General features: G+C 42.3%; 1 protein-coding gene across 1 annotated transcript in view; it reads left to right on the top strand.

Annotated features, from left to right (window-relative positions):
• The first annotated feature begins 193 nt into the window (after positions 1-193).
• Positions 194-22,426, top strand: part of CLVS1 (clavesin 1) — a 277,818-nt gene continuing 255,585 nt past the window's right edge. Inside the window, exon 1 of the mRNA XM_045008049.1 lies at positions 194-467. The gene's annotated coding sequence lies outside the window, so the exon portion shown is untranslated. The remainder of the gene's footprint in view (positions 468-22,426) is intronic.

The raw sequence follows: 22,426 nt of genomic DNA, 5'->3' as shown, positions 1-22,426 counted from the left end.
AGAATTATGTGCATTTCCTGTTTTGTAATTTACTATAGCCTTGTGGCCTGTGTTATACAGGGAAGACCTTCGGAGCATTAAAACAAAGATGATCAACCACAAATCAGCCCTTATGAGATAAACTATTGAATTTCCCCATTGAATAGTATTTCAATAACTCTTGTTCACTTTCACCATTCTGATTCCTAGGGTATGAGCATGTTCCAAGATTGAAGAGGGATTGGTGAGATAAGATATTTAAAACAATGTGAGACTTTCTGGATCTGCACTTTGTAGATTTTGAAATAAGGACATAAGTCCTACTTTCTCTTAGGAAGGACAGTTCTTTTGCTTTGTGTTTGGATGGCTGTTCCTTATATTGCCAGAGTGGGGTGCCTGCAGAAGATACCTGGAGTGGCATCTAATGAGGAGAGGACAGAGGTCTGATTCATGGGAGAGACTTCCAAAAAGTTTGGTGATTGAGTGAGGTATGTATTCAGTTTCATCTGTCCATCTTTGATTTCTTATTATACGAGTGCTATAGGATTAGGGTTTATTCTTCCTGTTGTTCCTATTCTTTTATTTATTTTTTTCTATTCTGCTTTACGGATATATCCTTTTCCCTTTCGGAACCTTGTCTCTTTATTATCTATCCAATTTGCACATATTAACATTGGATTCTCCTGGAGGCTTTATGAGTATTCCATCTCCTATGTTAGGGGGCATCCATGAGAATTTTAAATAATTGATTTTCTTTTTCATGATTCTAGTCATTGAGCAACCTAGTAGTTTAAAAAAAAATCCAGCCATGCCACTATAATTTATGAAAAGAGTTTCAGCTATGATTTGTAATATTAGTATGTTACTGTTGAACTGTGTTGTGTAATATTAGACACTGTACTATTAACCACGATATGTTCTGTGCAAAACACTGGTGTGAATACAGAGTATAATATTTGTTCTGTGAGTGATAACATACTATTGTTAATGAGTTTGGTGCTCTGTGATGTAACAATTATAATATCAGGAGCAAAATAAGTCCAGTTTCAGTATCCATTTGTAAAGACTGATTGCTTTAGGAGTGATTTTTTATAACTCTTTCTCTACATAAGTGTTTCAATTTGTCTTGTCTTTAACTTTTTGTGATGCATGATAGAAATGAATCATAGTCTTACCAGGAATGGGGCCCAGAGTTTATATGACGGTGCCAATTCACTTTGTTGACATTTGGACCTAGAGAAGTGATTGGCTTGCCGGAATGAAGAGTCTGTGACTGGACTTTGATGCTGGAAGCCAAACCAGAAGGCGGCTATTTGAACTTGAAGAAAAGGATTGGAACTTGTAACTCCCTGGCAAAGTCTGTTTTCACTTAAACATTTAACAAAATCTTCAAAAAAAAATCTTGTGTTGTCTTGTCTCCTTTCCGCCAGTCTAAGAATAAATATTGTTTAAGTGTTTTACCTTGGTATAGTCCTCTTTGGGAAGTAGTGTGGCTAGTGGTTACACTATAGGACTGAGAGTAAAAAATGCAAGGATCTAACCCTAGCTCTGCTTTTGACAGACTCTGTGATTTTATGCAGTGTAGTTGTAGCTGCGTAGGTCCCAGGATATTAGAGAGACAAGGTGGGTGAGGTTATAGCTTCCATTGGACCAACATCTGTTGGTGAGAAAGACAAGCTTTTGAGCCACACAAGATATTTACCTCACTTACCTTGTCTCTGTGACCTAGTCACTTACCCTTTCCTTAGGTTTTCCATTTGTTAAACAGGCACTGTGGTGTGTGTAGCTATGACATTGCAATTATTGGTATTTATTTTTAATAGACACTTAAATTTATTATTCTTTAGTTTGCAGTAGTGCCCACAAGGTGATAGCCAGTTTACAAACATTAAGGAAGGCACTGTTCCTGACCCGAAGAGTTCACAGTCTAAGGCGCCTATGATTGGGCAGGGTCTTAGGCCTCTACAGAGTCCCACTGAAGCCAATGCTATTCCATGAAGACCCATGTGTATCAGATTTCAGAATCTGGGCCTAAATGAGCTAGGATGACCATATTTTCCTAGAGGGAAAACAGGACACCCCATGACCCAGCCTAAGCGCCCCCAGCCGGGCAACACCCCCCTGCAGCCTGCCTGAATGTAGGGCTGGCTGACCCAAGCTGCTCTCCCTAGGCCTCCCTCCAGTGTGGGGCTGGCGTTGGCGTTGCTGCTTGCCCTCCACCCCACATTCCTCCGTGCCCCGCTAGGGGTCCCACCCCACTTCTTTGGCAAAACTGGGCATTTATCCTGTTTGCTTTTGCCAACTGATCAGTTGGTTAGAGCAAACGGGACAAATGTCCAGTTTTGCCAAAAAAGTTGGGATGGCTAGGACAGGACCTAAAAAAAGGGACTGTCCCAGCCAAAATGGGACGTATGGTTACCCTAAAAAGAGTTTACTTTGTTTTCCATGTACTTCACATTTAGGGCTAGATTTTCCAAAGAGCTTAGCATCCAGCAGATTCCACCAAAAAAGACACGTGGTGCTGGGTGTGCCTGTAGGTAGAACCAGCAGCCATTTTGATCAGAGTTGTACAGAATTTCTGGGGACTCCTTCTTACAGAGGAGACAGATTCACAGTGCTCTCTCTTGGAGACTTTTGTTCTTTCTTGTTTCGTTTGCCTTCATTTAAAATAAGACATTTTAGGCTGAAGTTTATTTTTCTCTTTCTGAATTGGAACATAGCTTATAAAGGCAAAATACCCATTGACTTCAATGAGGCCAGAATTTCACCCATAATACTTATTGACCTCAAAGGAGGTTCTGAAGCTTAGTTAATATTTGCAATATGCTTTAGACTGTCAGATGAAATCCATGTTAGAAATGCAATTTATTATTATTTTAGTGACTTATAAAGGGCCGTTGGCTGACATATTTGTTTGTTGCTACTATTTAAACAGAAGTCATTTTCATCTACACAATCAGCTCGTGAATAGGCTTTGCAACAGATATGAAATGAGAAATCATCCATTGTTTGGAAAGCCCTGCAATATCTAGACATGATTTGGAAGGGAAAGGGTGCGTTTATGCCCTTATTCTGAATTTCCTAGCTTTTCTCACTTTAATATTACTTTGTTTTCACTTCTTGATCATTTTGCAGTTTTCTAGTCTAGTAATTTTTAAAATCTCACCCTCACGGCTAATGGGATGTGTTCCCAGCTACTCCATTTAAGCTTTGGCATTGTACTAATAATGCTGAGAAAGAGATGACACCCTCCACCCACAGTATCACTAGAAGGAGAAAGTGTGAGTTTCTTTTTTTGGAAGTACGTTGCAATGGCACTCATTTATAGAAGAGGTTATGCAGAGACTCAATCTCTCATCTTGAAAAGAGGTAGAGCCACATCCCCAGTTGATGTAAATTAGGCCTCGTCTACACTATGGGTGGGGTTGATGTAAGTTACACAACTTCAGCTACGGGAATAGCGTAGCTGAAGTTGACGTATCTTATTTTGACTCACCTCCTGTCCTCACGGCGCGGGATGGACGGCCGCGGCTCCCCCGTCGACTCCGCTTTTGCCGCTCGCCCTGGTGGAGTTCCGGAGTTGATGGGAGTGCATTCGGGGATTGATATATCACGTCTAGGCGAGATATGATAGATAGATCGCTACCCGCCGATCCGGCGGGTAGTCTGGACATACCCTTAGTGTAGCAAGTCTGACTGTAATGAAGCTATGCCAATTGATACCAGCTGATCTGGCTCTATGTACATTTAAACAGAGATTAAAGTTAAACCTAGGAATGGGGGTAGAGGTTTCCACAAAGATCAATATAAGATCCATTGAATTCCTCCGAAGAATCTCCTCTTTCTCTATGATCTTTTTTTTCCCACTCTTACACCCGTTTCCAATGATCCGTCTGTCTCAAATACAGGATTAAGATATCAGAAAATGTCACTGTACCTTACCCTTTTCAATGCCTTCTTGTAAAGCATTTTAAAGAGCTGGTTAGTATATGTGAGTGTAACCCTTCTGCCAGGTGGAGCCGGCAGCAACCAGGGCCAGGTTCAATGTCAGTGGTTCCTGTTCAATAATACAACACAGAACCCGCTCAAGCCCCAACCCAGTAACCTGGGAAAATTACACACTACCCCTGGATGCCTCTGAGAGTGTAAGTGTAGGACAGAAACTTCTAATGAAAGGAGGGAAGTCATCCAACATTAATGAGGGAAAATGCCACAAACAGGATTCATAATAATACAACTGTGAGCCGGACACTGACCCCAGAGTGCGCGGGGCAGTGCCTTCTGCCTCATGTTCTTGAGTTCTACAATCAAAAGTTCCTTTTCTGGGCCCCTCTCGGCTTCCACACCATACCCCACTCACAGTGGTTGTCCTTGGTCAATGAGGATCCAGGGTTCAGAGGTGCATCTGTGTGAGTTCACCTCCCACCCAGGGAAAAAGGCACCTTGCTTGCTCCACCATCTGAGCATATGCTTTGGCTAGCCATCCCACTGCCGCAGTTCCTCTCCACTGGCTGTGCCACCAGCCGCGGTTCCTTGCTGCCTCACAGCCACTCATTTGCCAGCTGATCGTCAGTCACCTTCTGCTGACACTGCCTCTCTTCTGTGACCTCTGCACATCAGTCTCTCAGTAATTTTCAGCTCTTTGCAGACTGGGCAGAAACACAGTCCTACCACAACTGATTTTAGCTCTGATTGAGCATTTAAAACAGGGGTGGCCAACCTGTGGCTCCGGCTCTCCAATGTGCCAGGGGGTGCTCACTGCTCACCACAGGCCCTGCCCCCACTCCGTCCCTTCCTGCCCCCTCCCCTGAGCTTGCCATGCCCTCGCTCCTCCTCCCCTTCCCAGAGCCTCCTGCACACCACAAAACAGCTGATCAGGAGGTGTGGGGCGGGAGCAGAAGGCGCTGATCAGTTGGGCTGCCGGTGAACAGGAGGCACTGGGAGCCAGGGAGGAGCTAATGGGGGGCTGCTGACATATTACTGTGACTCTTTGGCAATGTACATTGGTAAATTCTGGCTCCTTCTCAGGCTCAGGTTGGCCACCTCTGATTTAAAATAAAAAAGAGGCTCCTAATGAAGCCTATTTAGCTCTTTCTTTGAACAATGGGGAGGAATAGGTTAAACTAGACCTGGGCCCCTGGGGGAGAGTCCTGGCTGGGACACCTGTCCCCACCCCTCTTACTTTCATAGGACTTTGGCATTTGAGCCCTTGGCTTAAAGAGGTCCTTTCAGCTGTGGGTGACCCCCTCATTCAAGGCAGGTTAAGCACAGTTTCTCTCCCCTTTATTCATACAATAATGACAACAATATTGGTAACAGTATTTCACTACCCCTGCATTCAGTACTAAAGTGAGTTATAACCCAACATCAGCCAAAGTTGATTACTTTGAGCAACGTTGCTGGATATCTTAGCAGAGATGTGTTCATGTAAATACAGTTTGCTCCTGAAGTCTCCCCCACCCCAGAGCTAGCTTTTGGGAGAATTCATTCAGATCCTGATTACTTGAGCATCAGTGCTCTCTATTGCATGAGATCCAAGCTGCTCATCTGTAAGCCATAAAGCCTATTGCAATAACAGCTAATAGAGATCCTCTAGCTCAAATAATAGTGGGAACCTGCAGTTCTGTAGTAGGAGGCTATGATTCTGATTTGTGCTATTGCAAACTTGAAGGTCCATGGGGCCATAATGTACATCAGAACTCAACTGTGAAGTGCTAGGTGGATGTTTTTATTTGTGTGGCAATAGTAACTAGGGCCCTACTCAGGGATGGAAACCCCATTGTACCAAACACCATACACACAGAGACTGGCTGTGCCCCAATGATCTTCAACCAAGAACCAGGCACTAGAGGCTAGATTTTAAAGTTGTATAATTTCTCTCTCTCTCTCTCTCTGCTTTAAAATGGCCAATTTTACAAAGCTGAAAACAATTCTGAGCCAGTTCAGCTGGGAGAAAGAATTTAAACAGAAAAATGTGAATGATAATTGGAATCTGTTTAAGAACATTTTACCTGATGCCCCACAACCCCCTTCCACAATCATTAAAAAAACAGTCTGGCTTGGAGGGGCTGAGAAAGCAGCAATAGTTTTTTTTTAAAAAACTATGACCAATGGACAAAAAGGGAAATTGTTAGCAGAGAATATAAATTAGAGGCTAGAAATTGTAGAAAATTGCTATGGGAAGCAAAAGAACACAAGGAGAACCCTATGGCCAACAAAGTTAAGGAAAATAATATGATATTTTAAAAGAATATCAGGAGCAAAAAGAATGCTAACAATGGTATTTGTCCCTTACTAGATGGAAATGGTAGACTTGTCAATAATAATGCAAAAAAGCAGAAGTATCGAAAAATATTTCTATTCTGTATTTTGGAAAAACCCCCAATGTATTCATATCATACAATGATGAAATACTTTCCATTCCAATAGTAACTAAGGAGGACGTTAAATAGCAATGACTAAAGTCAGACATTTTTTAAATTGCTAGGTCCGTATAACTTGCATCAAAGAGTTTTAAAAGAGCTGGATAAAGAGGCACTCTGGATTGTTAACACAGGTTTTTAATAAATCTAGTAACACTGGGAAAGATCTAGAGGACTGGAAGAAAGATAGTGCAATATTTAGAAAAGGTAAATGGCATGACCAAAGTAAATATAGGCCTGTAAATCTGACATGGATCCTCAACAAAATAATGGATCGGCCAATATGGGATTTGATTAATAAAGAATTAAAAGAGAGCTATATAATTAATAGCAATCAGCATGGGTTTATGGAAAATAGATCTCACCAAACTAACTTCATATAATTTTGCATGAGATTATAAGTTTGGTTGATAAAGGGCATCTGAAGAAATGGGTTTTTTACGCACAAAAGCTTATGCCCAAATAAATCTGTTAGTCTTTAAGGTGCCACCAGACTCCTTGTTGTATTTGTGGATACAGACTAACACAGCTACCCCCGATAAAAGGTACTAGTGTTGATGTAATATACCTAGATTGCTGAAAGGCATTTGACTTAGTATCACATGATATTTTGATTAAGAAACTAGAATGATACAAAATCAGCATGGCACATATTAAATGGATTAAAAACTGGCTAGTCACAAAATATAATTGTCAATGGGGAATCATCACCAAACGCATGTGTTTTTAGTTGGGGCACCCAGCTACTGGGTCTTGAGCATACACTAATTAATACTTTTTATCAATGCCCTGGATGAAAACATAAAGTCATTACTGATAAAATTTGCAGAGGACACAAAGATTGGGGGAGTGGTAAATAATGAAGTGGACAGGACACTACTACATAGCAATCTGGATCACTCGATAAGCTGTGTGCAAGCAAATTCTACATATTTCAATATGGTCAAATGTAAGGTCATACTTCATGGAATAAAGAATGCAGACTATACTGACATGATAGGGGACTCTGTCATGGTAAAGTCATCATCATCATCATGTTCCCATTACACCTCTGGCATTAAGAGCAGTGACGAAGCTCCTACACTCCTGTCTGTTTCTGGCAAGTCTTTCTATGTTTCCCCAGCTGTGCCCCAGGTTTTTCAGCACAGCTTCCACAGCTCTTCGCGATGTTGTTTTTGGGTGGCCTTGTTTTCGCTTGCCTTCAGGTGTCCATCTTAGTGCTACTCTGGTGATGGAATCAGTTTCCATCTGAAGCACGTGGTCAATCCATCTCCAATGCCACCTAGTAATGATGGTGCTCATATCCTCTTGGCTGCACTGTGTCAATAGATCTTGGTTTGAGATTGTTTTGAGCCTAAAGATATGGAGGATTTTTCTGAGGCAGGTTCTATGGAATTAAGACAGTTTGGACATGTCATATGTTCTCATTCCCCAGCATTCTGCATGATGAAAGTATGCTGCTCTGATATATCTTGAGTTTGGTTTTGGTGTTGTTTTTTTATTATTTCCAGACTCTATTTAAGCTCCTGAAGGTGTTCCTGGCTTTATTCATTTTGTTTCGGATGTCCTGGCTTGTTCTACCATCCTGGCTGGTGGTGCTTCCCAAGTATGTGAATGTTTCTACATTGGTGAGAACATAATCCTCTATCCGTACTGGTGATAGTGAGGCGTGGTGGAATAGTGACTCCGAAAAAGACTTTTGGTGGATAATCAGCTGAACATGAGCTCCCAGTGCTATGGCCACAAAGATTAATGCAATAAATCCTTGCAAAGGAATATCAGATAGGAGTAGAGAGGTTATATTAGCTCTGTATTTGACACTGCAACCACTGCTAGAACAGTGTGTCCAGTTCTGGTGTCCACACTTCAAGAAGGATGTTGAAAAATTGGAAAGTTTCAGAGAAGAGCCATTACAGAGCTCAATCTGTTTAGCTTAACAGAGTAAAGGTTAAGAGGTGATTTGAACACAGTCTTGAAATACCTACCTGGAGAACAGAACTTTGATAACAGAGGACTCTTCAGTCTTGCAGACAAAGGCATAACATATATGCCCTATTTCAGCCACAGCTATTGGATTTGAAGTAGGAATTAATTCAGGGAAGGTCTATGGCCTGTGTTATGCAGGAGGTCAGACTGGATGATCACAATGGTGTTTTCTGGGCATAAAGTCTATGAATCTATGAAAAAAAATCACATATTAAGTTTTCTGTTCCCCCAAAAGCTTAAAATCTAAATAGACAAAACAGACTGGGAGTGAAAGAAAGGAAGTGTTAGCATCTCCATTTTACAGATAGGAAAGAGAGGCATAGATGAACTAAGGGACTTGCCCAAAGTCACAGAAAGTTTGTGTCAGAGCCAGGAACAGAACTCCTGAATCCCTCTCCACTACCTTAACTACAAGACCATACAGTAACCTTAAAAAGAGAGGGATTGTTTCTAGATTATCCACAATATACTATATTTACTTATTGAATAATCTGATCAATGATGGAAATCCATTACAAATTGCTACCTCAGGTCTCCTCTTATGCCTCTTAAATATACCTACCACTCTGTTCTTCTTTCTTCTTTCCTTTCACCATTCTCTCTTCTTATATTTTCAATATTTGTTTCTCATATTTTGCAGAGGAACCAAAGTCAATCACAATAATAAAGGCAAAGCAATAACATCTTGCTGTAATAGCTGAGTAATGACATACCGGTACTCAGACAGAACAAACAACTTTCTTCTTGATGTTCCTGTTAGTCTTTACATGTCAGATTCCTTCTAACATGCTTTTCAGATCTTCTGAAATTCCTTTTCCTCTTTCCTTTCTCGTCTCCTTTTTTCCCATACTTTTAAAAGTTCAAGTGCCTACCACAAAGCTAGACACCCTTGGATACACATTTTCTAAGCTTTAGGATTCGGGTACAAACAGAAGAAAATAACAAAGCAGGAATATTATATGCCACTGGTACTCTGACCAAATATACATGCATTTTAGAGGGAGTGAAAAATCACTCCAACAGGATCTGCTCAACTGAGTCTACTAAATTCAATTATCTCTAAATCCTTAAAGCCCCTCCTTCCTAAATCTGCTTTTTTCATATTTAGTTCTGGCATCCCATTTTAAGCCACTCAGCATAAAACCACTGCGTTTTCAATACTGAAGGGCAGGGTATCAAAAAGGGACAGCATTCTGGGATAAAACAGTAAACACCTAGTCTGTTTCTATGGCAATACTGAAGAGCTGCAGAGGAAATTGATTGAAGTGGCCTCCCCAGCCTATACAATTCCTAGAATAGGGCTGTCCCTATACGCCAAGAATTTGTGCAAGGTGGCAGGAGTTGGGGAGGTCTGTATATTATAATGTTTTCCATACACAGAGAGAGGGATACCAAAATACTTTCACACATACGAAGTGGTATCACCTTCACTTGCCACTGAAATGCAGCCACCTCTGGGGAGTGAAAGCTAGCAGTCAGCTTGTGCCAACATGCTGCTCAGCAGTTTATTTAAAGATGGCAGGCAAAAGATAATTTATCCAAATGAAACTACATTGAAAATTCTGATGGACCAGAATATAAATAGAATCCCCCTCTTAAATGCCCATTGTGTTTTCTATGGATAAGATAAAACTGACCCTGATAACAGGATAAGATTTGGTTTCTGCTGTTCAACACAAAGTTTTGCAAAGGCTCAGAATTCAGAGACCCTGAACTCCTCCTTCCATTTAAGGAACATTCTGATGATAGGTTCCTGGCTTCCTCATTAATCTGTATTAAGAAAGGGATAAAGGCTAACCCTGAAAGCTTTATAATGTCATTCTGTGAATGGATCAATGGTATGTCCTCACCTGGAATACACCATTCAGTTTTAGTCAGTTTCACCTGAAAAAGGTTACCTGGCAGAGATTATTTTTAAGTGTAGAGAAGAGCAGCAAAAGGTATGATCAGAGGTGTGGAAAGACTGAGATGAAGATGAGGTTGTTTGAGTTTAGAAAAATGGCAAGTAAGAGAGGTACATAAAATAGTGGCATGTACAGAGAGATCAGTTGAATGCTGCTGTTAACCTCTCTCCTAATAAAAGAACAAAGGGGCACTCAATGACTTGAAAGCAACAAGTTTAAATCTGTAAAAGCAGCAAAGAATCCTGTGGCACCTTATAGACTAACAGACGTTTTGGAGCATGAGCTTTCGTGGGTGAATACCCACTTCGTCGGATGCATCCGACGAAGTGGGTATTCACCCACGAAAGCTCATGCTCCAAAACGTCTGTTAGTCTATAAGGTGCCACAGGATTTTTTGCTGCTTTTATAGATCCAGACTAACACGGGTACCCCTCTGAAGTTTAAATCTGAAACCCTAAATACTTAACACATGACTGCCACAAGATATTACTGAGAAAAAAGCTTAGCTGGATTAATAAATATTAGACATGACTATGGATATTAAGTATATCCACAGTTAAACTACTGGGGATGATAAAAACAAATGCGTACAAAATCAAACCTCATGCTTCAGGGCATGAGACATTCACTAACTCCTGGCTTAGTTTACAATGAAAGCTCACTCATGGGCATGTTATTGAATGATCATTGTCTGTGGAGGAGCAGTGCTACTCCTGCTTCTGAAGCATTTGTTACTGGCCAGACTAGGAGACAGGATTCCTGACTTGATGAGGCCACTGATTTGATCTAGTGTGGCATTTCATACATTCTTTCAGGCTGTGCTCAGGGAACTGGCTCTCAGACATGGGCTCTGTTTGCCTAACTGCTCAGAAGTGGCTGGCCTCATTTTTTTTGCCTTTTCCTGGGGCTGGGCTCCGAGAATGTTCTCTTTGTTTCGCTGTGGCTTTGCCTTCATGACACTGCTGCCTGCCAAACTTGAACTTGCAAAATTTGGGTTCAGTTTGGCAGACGTGACTGCTGCATGTTCAGACACCTTTGAGTTTTCATCCAAATTGCCTGCCCAACCCTCGAAAACACCACCTGTCTGCACAGTGCAAAACTAGCTTTAGGCAGGAAATGGAAGAACAAATTAGGCCTAATTCAATTAAAAAGAAAGCCACACACTTAAAACAAACTGTGCATTGTCTTTTCCGCACACCATCTGCATAGGAGCTGGGGGTGGGGCACGGAGTTGTGCTTGATTCATACTGTGACTCAAATGGAAGCAAAAGTAAATTGAAGGCTGATAGAGATCAGCGCTGAGGGCAAGATTTAGACAAGTGAGCAGTTGTTCCTATGCAAAACCAGATATTGTTGTCAAGTTTACTCCCTAACCAAGGATTCAGTCAAACACACACCAGACTCCTGCTAAACCTCCACAACCTTTATTGCTTCCTGTACACTCATATCTTGCCTAACCTCTTCCTGTCCCGCTGCTGGCTTCCCTTTTCCTCCCTCGGGTGGGGTTCATGTCTGCCCACTAAACCGTGTCAGCAGGTGGAATTTATAGATGGGCTATGGCATGCTATTTATCATCATTTTGGTAATTTCTTTCCCCTCCCCCCATTATATGCAATAACCTCTTGAGGACCTTAATATGAAAGCTGTTTCCTTATCTAAAACATGATTTCCTCCTGTATTGTCTGCACACTCTGATTTGCTGTGAGAAGGCAGAGCATCAGGCACTGAAAGATGGTCTGAAACCTCTCTCTTTTTCACACCCCTCCCCCTGCCCCATAAATACAGGCTTTTACAGATTTTGCAAAATAGAACCAGGTTTGGGGTTCAGCTACCTTAACAGACCTTTTTATTCAGCAGAGTAGCAATAATCTGAAGACAAATGGTAACAAATGGCTAGGTTTTCTCTTAGCATTTGTAAATCATGAAAACCCCAAGCACCCATCATCTAGGGTGCATCTAGAGGAGGTGACGATACACTGCAGTTCTACCTTGCACTTAGTACCCAAATGCCACTATTTCTCTTCCCTTCCAAGTAAACTACAAAAATAGAAACCTAGGGAAAAGGCTTTGAAACGGCTTTGAAACCTAGGGAAATAAATGAACATTTAATAAACAGCTCTCCTATACTCACGCTGCACCCTGACAAGTGTAGCAAAGTCATATTTCCCCATGTGAACTGCAGCATGATTTTCACTGCGAAGATGCTTGGACGGGTCTTGCAAGAAATACCTGTATTTAAGGGGTCTGGGTTCAACATTATTACTCCTTTTGAGCTGAATGGCAGAGTCAAACCCGTAAGAATTGTGGCTTGGACAGTCCACTCTAGCTGGATGCCCCCAATCTAACTGCACCCTTTAATGGCTGCTCACTCCTAGGCTGAGTAATTGTAAGCTTGTACCTTAGGTAGGAGGGGAAGATTATGTAGATCAGCAATTACTCAGAAACAAGATGTTCTTTTAAAAAAAAATTCTTTCTGAGAATACTGGGATAAACTTGCCTCGGATATCACTCTTGTGGAGTTTCACTCGAGATGAATTTGGCCCAGAATGTAGAAACATTGCACATATGAGGCATTTACTTTTTTGTGATAAGCCTCTTGGATTTTAACATCGAGGCACCAAGAAATGGGGAATACCTTCAGTGCTAACATGTTAGAAAAGATGGTTACAGAATTCACCTTCTGCTACATCAGCAAGGCAGAAATACAGGAAAGGGCTGCCGGAATTGTGAAAGAGATAACTAGGTTGGGTGATTTTTACTTCAAAGGAAACTGTCAGAGTAACAATGATTATCTAATATAAATAGTCTGTGAATGGAAAAAAAGCATAAATGTATCCATATAAACGTATGACAGGTATGTATTAAAAGTGAAGCAATACTTGTTGTATTGTTGTATTGCCAAGACACTAGAAAAGTAAAGGAACATCACTTTGCTTCTTCAAGGTATGTATGTCGTTATCTCTAGGACTCTTGCTCTTCTCTTCTTCCCTGTCAAACTTAGAGTTAGTATAGTTTAAACCTTTAAAATCCACTTGTGTCCTCAGATACAGTACATGCCCTGTGTCACAGTGCATCTGGAGATTTTCCATGATCTTAGCAAGAAAACATTTCAGCCTGCTCTCTCCCTTTAAGCCCAGGCAGGGTCCTGGCAACCGGTGCTGGATTGAGAGGAAGAGGCTGTCTGGAAGGGAAAAAGGGATAGAGATTGCAGAGCAGAACTTGCCCAGTTGTGTTCTGCCCTCCAAACATGCAAGATGAAAGGCCATAAAAACGAACAGACTCTTGGTTTTAACCTTGACAACTTTAAATTCGCTTCTTCATGTCAGTCACTGTGAATCTCTCCATCCCTTTGGCCTTAAAGTCAATGAGTGCTGGAATGTAAAGGGTACATTTAGCCCCTCGGCAACTGCTTAAATCTGGTTTCTAATCCTCTAAACTCCTTGTTCAGGGTAGTTTAAATTGTTATAAATATCTTTTGGGGGGTTATAATTTTAAATTATTCAATATTACATATAGGTGGATATGTAATGTAATAATGCACACACATACACTGAATAAAAACTATGCTGGCAAAGAAAACATTTAATAATAATTTAAATGACTCGTGACCTGGGAAAGCATATTAAAGGAATTATAAATGAAAACTGAAGTGGACAAGGGTGAAGGCAAAGATTCCAATGGACAACACTATAATAATACTTCCTCTTCCTACACACGCACACACACATCGTTCTCTCCTTATGCATGCTGTGTTCCTTCTATCAGAGCACAGGATAATGACTGTCACTTGTATTCAAGTATGACTACAACTGGAAATCAGTTTTCATATGTAGGGTTCATGAAATGTGCTGAGGCAAGTTGATGTCAGCGTTCCCGCCTACTGTCGGCCAAGGTGGCGTGATGATATTCTATTGCACATTCTGTTTCATTTGTAGTGGAGTGCCAAGTTCACCCATCATGGGCTGTATCCTCCCAGATCATTAAGCCCAGCCTGGCAGACTGTATGTGCTGTGTGATGCAATCCTTGTAGCAGGGTTTGGGATGGCCAACCTTCCTATGGTCTTTTTCAAATTCAGTATACAGAACTCTCTTAGGCAGTTGATTGTTATCCATACATATGATGTGGCTGATCCAAGTCATTTGCCTCTATGCTATCATGGTTTCCACAGTTAGCATGGCTGCCAGCTGTAGTACTTCATTGTTGGTGATTTTGTCAGGCCATATGATTCCCTTTATGTTGTGCACATGGCGTTGTTGCAGGCAGTTAAGTTTTTGGATATGGCAATGATAAAGGGGACAGGTCTCTAACGAATATAGAAGATCAGAGAGTACAGCTCTCTAAACCTGGCATTTGTGGACACTTTAACCCCCCCGATCTTGTCCAAAGTCCTTTTTTGTAGATGACTAAAAGCTGAGGCAGATGATTTTAAGTGTGCTGAAAGTTCTTTATCAATGCTGGTGTTGTCGGTAACTATGCTACCTAGGTAGCAGAAGGACTTGACATTGTTTAATTGGCAGCCATTCAATTTTATTTCTGGTGGTGATGAAAATGATGGGTTTCTGCCTGGAGATGGTAGGTACAGGATTTCTGGTTTTTTTTACATTAATACAAAGGACAAAAATGGATATAGCATGTGCAAAGGAATTCAACAAATGTTGCAGGTCATTCTCAGAAAGGGTGACAAATGTGGAGTTGTTGGCATACAGTAGATCCTTTACTTTGCTGGGATTTGCTTTTGGTCTTGAATCACCAGAGGTTTACAAGTCAGCCATTGAATCGTGTTGTTAAAGTGACACCAGTAGTGGTGGTACGTGCGACAACTTCTAGCACTCCTGCCAAGAACAAAGTAAATAATGGAGGGGCAAGCACACAGCCCTGTTTAACCCCATGGGCTACAGGAAGCAGTGTATAAGGGTGATTTTTCTATTATTATACTGTGCTTAGTTGGGAGGGTGGTGCCATCTGTGGGCAGGATTGGACAGTTATTGGCTTTTCATGGTCCGTAAATAGACTTTAGCTCCTGAAAAAAACCCTCAATTGTTGTTAGTATCAGCAAGAGCTTGTAGTTCTGTTGCTTTATTTCTCCACCAAGTGTCCTCCGTCTCCTGCAGCTTTTTCTGCACTTCAGATTTTGATTTCCAGAAGGCTTCTGCAGTCGTGAGGGAAGAGGGGGTTGTTCAGTTTAACTTGGGGCATGGCTTGGTGGGCCACAAGGAGTGCTTGAATATTGTCATTTGTATCAAACCAGCCCACATTTCATAGAGTTGGGACACCAAGGATGTCTTCAGCTGATACTGTACACAAAATTAACCCTATTAAGTGTAAAAGTGTATTTGTTAAGTGACACAAGCTCTCAGTTGCTGCTGTCCAGTGGAGATGGGAGACAGGGAGTCTGGTGTTAGACACTGCTTGAAGAAGACGTGGGTGGCTACTGTACAGCGTCCCAGGTTAAGGGATGATAAATCTTAAAGCTGGAAATCCAGTTGTCCTAACTAACCCAGGGACATAAGAGACTGAGGGGTATGTCTACACTACAGGCACTATCTGCTGCAGCTACATTGTTGTAGTGCAGACACTACAGTGATGGAAGGAGGTTTTCTGTCACTGTAGTAAATCCACCCCCTTGAAATGCGGTACATAGGTCGAAGGTAGAATTCTTCCATTAACCTATTTGCATCTACAGGGAAGATTAGAGGGTAGGGGCATATGATTTATGGGGAGAGGCTGAGGGAACTGGGCTTATTTAGTCTGCAGAAAAAAGGAGTGAGGGGGGATTTTATAGCAGCCTTCAACTACCTGAAGGGCGGTTCCAAAGAGGATGGAGCTAGGCTGTTCTCCGTGGTGGCAGATAACAGAACAAGGAATGGTCTCAAGTTGTAGTGGGGGAGGTCTATGTTGGATATTAGGAAACACTATTTCACTAGGAAGGTGGTGAAGCACTGGAATGGGTTACCTATGAAGGTGGTGGAATCTCCATCCTTAGAGGTTTTTAAGGCCCGGCTTGAGAAAGCCCTGGCTGGGATGATTTAGTTGGAGTCAGTCCTGCTTTGAGCAGGGGGTTGGACTCCTGAGGTCTCTTCCAATTCTAATCTTCTATGATTCTATGATAAATATATTGCACAGGACATGACATTTTTCATAGCCCTGGGGAATGTACCTAGATCAACCTAAGTTTCAGGGGTGAACCATGCCTAAGGCCCTGAGGCTACAAAACTGAAAAACTTAAGCACTAGTGTAATTTCCTGAAGAAGAGTGGTCCCAATGAGCTCCACATTACTACTCATACACATAAGTGCTTGCAAAATTGGGGCCTAAGGTTGCATGACTTTGTGTTGGTAGAATACAACTAAATACATGCTCCTAAAGAAAGAGGCTGTGGTATGAATCTCTCTTGAGTTTAGTATTAGAAATTAGTGGTTTTTTTACTATTAATAAGACTATTTAAATATTCTTAATATGCTATATTATGATAACTTCTCTTGAAAGCTTGGTTCATCTGTACGTATTTATCAGTATAAATAGCTAGGGCAGATCTTCATCCCCTGTTCTGGCTGCTTTGCACTACTCAAGCAGCACAAAGGGACTTAAAACATCCCTTTGGGAACCACCATGGTTCCCCTAGCATAAAAGAATCATCTGTGTGGTGCAAAGTTGGCATAGTACCTGTGAAACCACTTCTGCCTGGGAGGATGCCAGGGTTAGGGAGAGGAATATTAGGGTGCGCTGGGAGCACAACTAGACTGCACAACATGCTGATCAATCCACAGTGGGTGGAGTGGAGTCTACAGGAACCATGGCAGATACCAAAATTTAGATCAGCTCCAGAATTGGGAGAGAAAAGGGTGGCTTACAGCCACTTCCCTGCACTTCAGGAAAGTGAAGGATTCAGCCCTTCTGGCAAAATTTTGTCAGATTTGTAAATATTGCTGGGTTTTTGTTTCTTTATTTTATGGATACAGTGTTTAGTCAGCAAAACATCCTGATTTAGCAAAGCGTGCTTAAGAGACAATTGACAACTTGGACCCTGAAGATGCGGAGGTAGAGGGTGATCTAAACCCAGTGACCTAATGTGATTGCCTTGAAAAAATCTTAGAGGAAATTCCAAGTTTAAGGAAACCTTAACTACAAGATATATGCAACAAAAATAAGGGATAATTTAGTGGTGACAACTCTAGTTTATATTAAACTTTGTAAAAGAAAATTCACCAAATCCCATTTTTCAATGGAAATCAGGACACACATCAGCTGCAGATCTCAAAGCATTTTGTTGCAAGCAGCTGCTAAAATATTGTGTAAATGTAGCCTACTGGTGAGTGTGTTTTATAAGTCCTCAGCTGTGCTGCTACACAGAAGATATGAGTTGTTGAAGACCTCCACTACAGAGCCTTTGCTCCTCAACTCAGTTGCAGCAGCTTGTACTTTTAGCTCTGGAAGTCTCTAGTTCAATCTCCAGTGTGTCAGCCAAGGGGACAGCCATCACATGACACACATAAGTTTTAAATAACAACCAGGCTGTGGGAAAAGGAACCAAATGGATTCTTAGTAGCTTATTAGGAAAGGGGAGAAGAAGAAATGTGTGGTACAGGAACTAGGCCTCTTCCCCTGCCATTTAGTAGTACATTATAATCACACAATGGAAGTGATTTGAATCCTTCAGATGTATTATCTGGGGGGGGGGGGGAAGGGGAGGAATGGCTCCTCTGCTTCTTTCAGCCTCCAGCCCCTGACTCTGCGCACAAAACACTTGCTAGAGGGGCAACCGCAATTCAGCTCATTAAGGCTTAAGGGCCTGATCCAACATACATTCCAATTCCATTACTCCTCCTTCCCCTCTCATCTGTAGATCTCAAAGCACTTTAGCAAAGGAGGCCAGCATCATTAACCTCATTTTACAGTTGGGAAAACTGAGACACAGAGTGGGAAATTGACTTGACCAAGGTCACCCAGCAGCAGAGCTGAAAATAGAACCCACATCTCCTGAGTCCTAGTCCAGGTATCCTATCCTCTAAGTCAGTGGTTCTCAAAGCCAGTCCGCTGCTTGTGCAGGGAAAGCCTCTGGTGGGCCGGGCCAGTTTGTTTACCTGCCGCATCTGCAGGTTCGACTGATCGCAGCTCCCACTGGCCGCGGTTCACCGCTCCAGGCCAATGGGGGCTGTGGGAAGGGTGGCCAGCACCTCCCTTGGCCTGTGCCGCTTCCTGCAGCCCCCATTGGCCTGGAGCAGCGAACCGCGGCCAGTGGGAGCCGGGATCGGCTGAACCTGCGGATGCGGCAGGTAAACAAACTGGCCCGGCCCGCCAGGGGCTTTCCCTGCAAAAGCGGTGGACCGGCTTTGAGAGCCACAGCTCTAGGTTGCACTGCCTCACATTGATTTCAGTGGTTGTTGGATCAGGTGCCAGGTTTAGCAAACCTTGACTCTGGGTAGATTTCCCCAATGTCGGCCCCTGTGCACAAACCTCAGCACTGCTGGTGGCCCCAATTAACCATCCTATTATTTTATTTTTTAAAAATTAGTTACATTTGAGTTTGAAGGAGGAAAAGGACCATCTCACCAGCCTTCACCAGAGTCCTAAGTGTTACAATACATAGCTTCCCAACAGGGAACACTACTGTATGATTATGTATAAGAATGCAGAGAACTTTACTTTCTGGAATTGCTGGTTGAGACAGCACAGCATATGGTGTCACATTCAATACTTGTGACAAGAGAAATAACTATGCCAAAGCTTGCAGACAGGAAAAACAAACAAAAAAATGCACTGCATCAAGGAAGCAAACAGTGACTCAGAGCGTGAGATTTGGCACATTAGTGCAGTACAAAACAGCAACAATAAATGGTTTGTTAAACTCTGATTAGCTTCAGATATAAAGACAGGGCGACAGTGCACAAACAAATAGAAAATTGAATGCCAAATGGACAGTAGGGAATCAGTGAATGTGCTAGGCTAGAAAGACTTCCTCAGAATTATGTGAGCGAAGGAAGAAAGATGCCACCTAACAAAGCCAAGCTAAAATTGTATGATGGCATGTTCATAATACCACTAGGCTAGTGCTCTTTACAAGCAGAATGCCAAGGGAAAAATACAGGCTGAAATTTCAGGTAATGCAGACAACACAGAAACCACTGCTTTTAACTAAAACACAGAAACCACTGCTTTTAACTAAAACAAGTGAATCAATTAACTTAGCCCTGGTCTACACTACGAGTTTAGGGTGAATTTAGCAGCATTAGATCGATTTAACCCTGCAACCATCCACACAACGAAGCTGTTATTTTCGACTTAAAGGGCTGTTAAAATCAATTTCTGTACTCTTTCCCAGATGAGGGGATTAGTGCGGAAATCGACCTTGCCGGGTCGAATTTGGGGTAGTGTGGTCGCAATTCGACGGTATTGGCCTCCGAGAGCTATCCCAGAGTGCTCCATTGTGACTGCTCTGGACAGCGTTCTCAGCTCCGATGCACTGGCCAGGTAGACAGAAAAAGGCCCATGAACTTTTGAATCTCATTTCCTGTTTGGCCAGCATGGTGATCTGCAGGTGAGTGCAGCTCTCATCAGCAGAAGTGACCATGATGGAGTCCCAGAATCGCGAAGGAGCCCCAGCATGGACTGAACGGGAGGTATGGGATCTGATTGCTATATGGGGAGACAAATCCGTGCTATCAGAACTCCGTTCCAAAAGACGAAATGCCCAAACATTTGAAAAAATCTCAAAGGGCATAAAGGACAGAGGCTATAACAGGGACCCGCAGCAGTGCTGCATGAAACTTAAGGAGCTGAGGCAAGCCTACCAAAAAACAAGAGAGGCAAATGGCCGTTCTGGGTCAGAGCCCCAGACATACCGCTTCTATGATGAGCCGCATGCCATTCTAGGTGGTGCAGCCACCACTACCCCACCCCTATGCTTTGACTCCATCAATGGAATAGCACGAAACAGGGATGCGGGTTTTGGGGACGAGGAAGATGATGAGGAGGAGGTTGAAGATAGCTCACAGCAAGGAAGCGGAGAAACCATTTTCCCCAACAGCCAGGAACTGTTTCTCACCCTGTACCTGGAGTCAGTACCCCCTGAACCCACCCAAGGCTGCCTCCCGGACCCGCCAGGCTGAGAAGGGACCTCTGGTGGGTGTACTTTTGTAAATATTATACATGGTTTAAAAGCAAGCATGTTTAATGATTAATTTGCCCTGGCATTCGCAGCCAGTACAGCTACTGGAAAAGTCTGTTAATCTGTCTGGTGATGGAGCAGAAATCCTCCAGGGACATCTTTATAAATAAGCCCAGTTCCCTCAGCCTCTCCTCATAAGTCATGTGCCCCAGCCCCCTGATAATTTTCATTGCCCTCTGCTGGGTTCTCTCCAATTTGTCCACGTCCTTTCTGTAGTGGAGGGCTGCACAGGGGATCTTTCTGACTTCCCAAGGGCTACAACCTGATCCTGAAAAAGTAAAAGCAATATAGCAGACGCCCACACCTAAACATATTAAATTATGTCAGAGACCATTAGGATTTGCAAACTAGGTGACAAAATTTCTTCCAAGCCATATGTGAAGCCCTGAGGTGTCTATGGGACAAGGATGCAGCATGGACATGCTTATCTCAACATGATGCAGCCATACACATGTCAAAGAGCTGGTGACCAACTATATCATCCTGAAATACTGTGATGTGAATGAAGAAGCAACGAACAATGTGATGTCAATAAAACAGGGCTTGGGACATCACATCTACAAAAGGGACAGCTGGTAGCTTTCACATCAAGGTCATTGTCGCAAATGGGAAAAAAAAGAGACACTCAAACTGAAAGGGGGTGTTTTGCAACAGTGTTTGCACATGAAAAGTTCAAGGACGGGAAACCATTTGTGTAGAACATAACCATAAACCACAAGAGAGCATTTTTAAAAAGCTCATGTTGGCAGCCCCCAAATGCCTTTAGTGTATGCCACTAAAGCAGCAATGCTATAACTCAGATGTACACTGCAAGAAAGGGACTAAGATGTATATAGCTGACTTTTTATCTGGAGCAACCTTTCAGCACAAAAATATGGCTGTTGAACAAGAATATGAGAGTCTCAGAAATACAGAAAACACAGAAATACATATAAATCATCAACCAAGCCAGCTATGTGTCAGTTTCAAGGCAGGGGCTAGAAAGAGTCTGAGAACAGACTATACAAGCCAAAGATTTACCAGTGCTTACCTCCATCATTCTGGCAGAATGGCCAGACACCACAGGAGAAGCCCCACCTGCCTCACAAGAATATTGGAACTACCAAGACAAGCTGATTGTCCATGTTGGTATAATATATAAAGGCAGTCAAATCATAATACCCAGGTCACTGAGAACAGAAATTCTCTCAGTAATACATCAGAACGATTCTGAAATAGAAGAATCACTTTGGAAAGCCAGAGATGCCACATACTGGCCAAGTATGACCAAGGAATCAGGGAGATGGTGAGCAGGTGTGATGCATGTGGAGAAATGTAGACCAAGTAGCAAAAAGAAACAATGAAAACACACAGCATCCCCAGCATATTTGGAGCAAAATACGAACGGACTTTTTCACCACAAACAACACAAACTACCTCATTATTGTAGACTACTATTTAGACTTCTGGTAACTGGATGAACTGTCAGATGCTACCTCAATGACCACCATAGACAAAGCAATGGAGATTTCAGCAAAGATGGCATACCAAACTGTGTAGTTTCAGACAACAAACCCCACTTTGCTTGCAGTGAATTTATGCAATTTACCAGGGAATGGGAATTCATTTATATCACATCATCATTATACCATAGCCAGTCAAATGGCAAAGCTGAATCAACAGTTACAATTGCCAAGACGCTATTAAAGAAAGCTGCAGAAAGCAAAGAAAATATATGGCAAGCCATCCTTGAATGAAGAAACACTTCCTCTGAAGGCCTTGATAGCATCCCGATTCAATACTTGATGACAAGTCACATGCATGGCCTGGTGCTTATGGACCCAAAATTACTACAGCCGTCAGTGATGTATGTAGTAACTGACAAAAGAAAGGGAGGCATTCAAAGGCCAAAGACTACTACATAGACAAGTTAAAGACGTCCTAGAACTACAACAGGGGGACCTTGTCAGGATCAAACTATTTCTTCAGG

Source organism: Mauremys mutica, chromosome 2 (assembly GCF_020497125.1).
Source record: "Mauremys mutica isolate MM-2020 ecotype Southern chromosome 2, ASM2049712v1, whole genome shotgun sequence".
NCBI classification, from domain to species: Eukaryota; Metazoa; Chordata; order Testudines; family Geoemydidae; genus Mauremys; species Mauremys mutica.
This window is presented reverse-complemented; position numbering and strand designations above follow the sequence as displayed.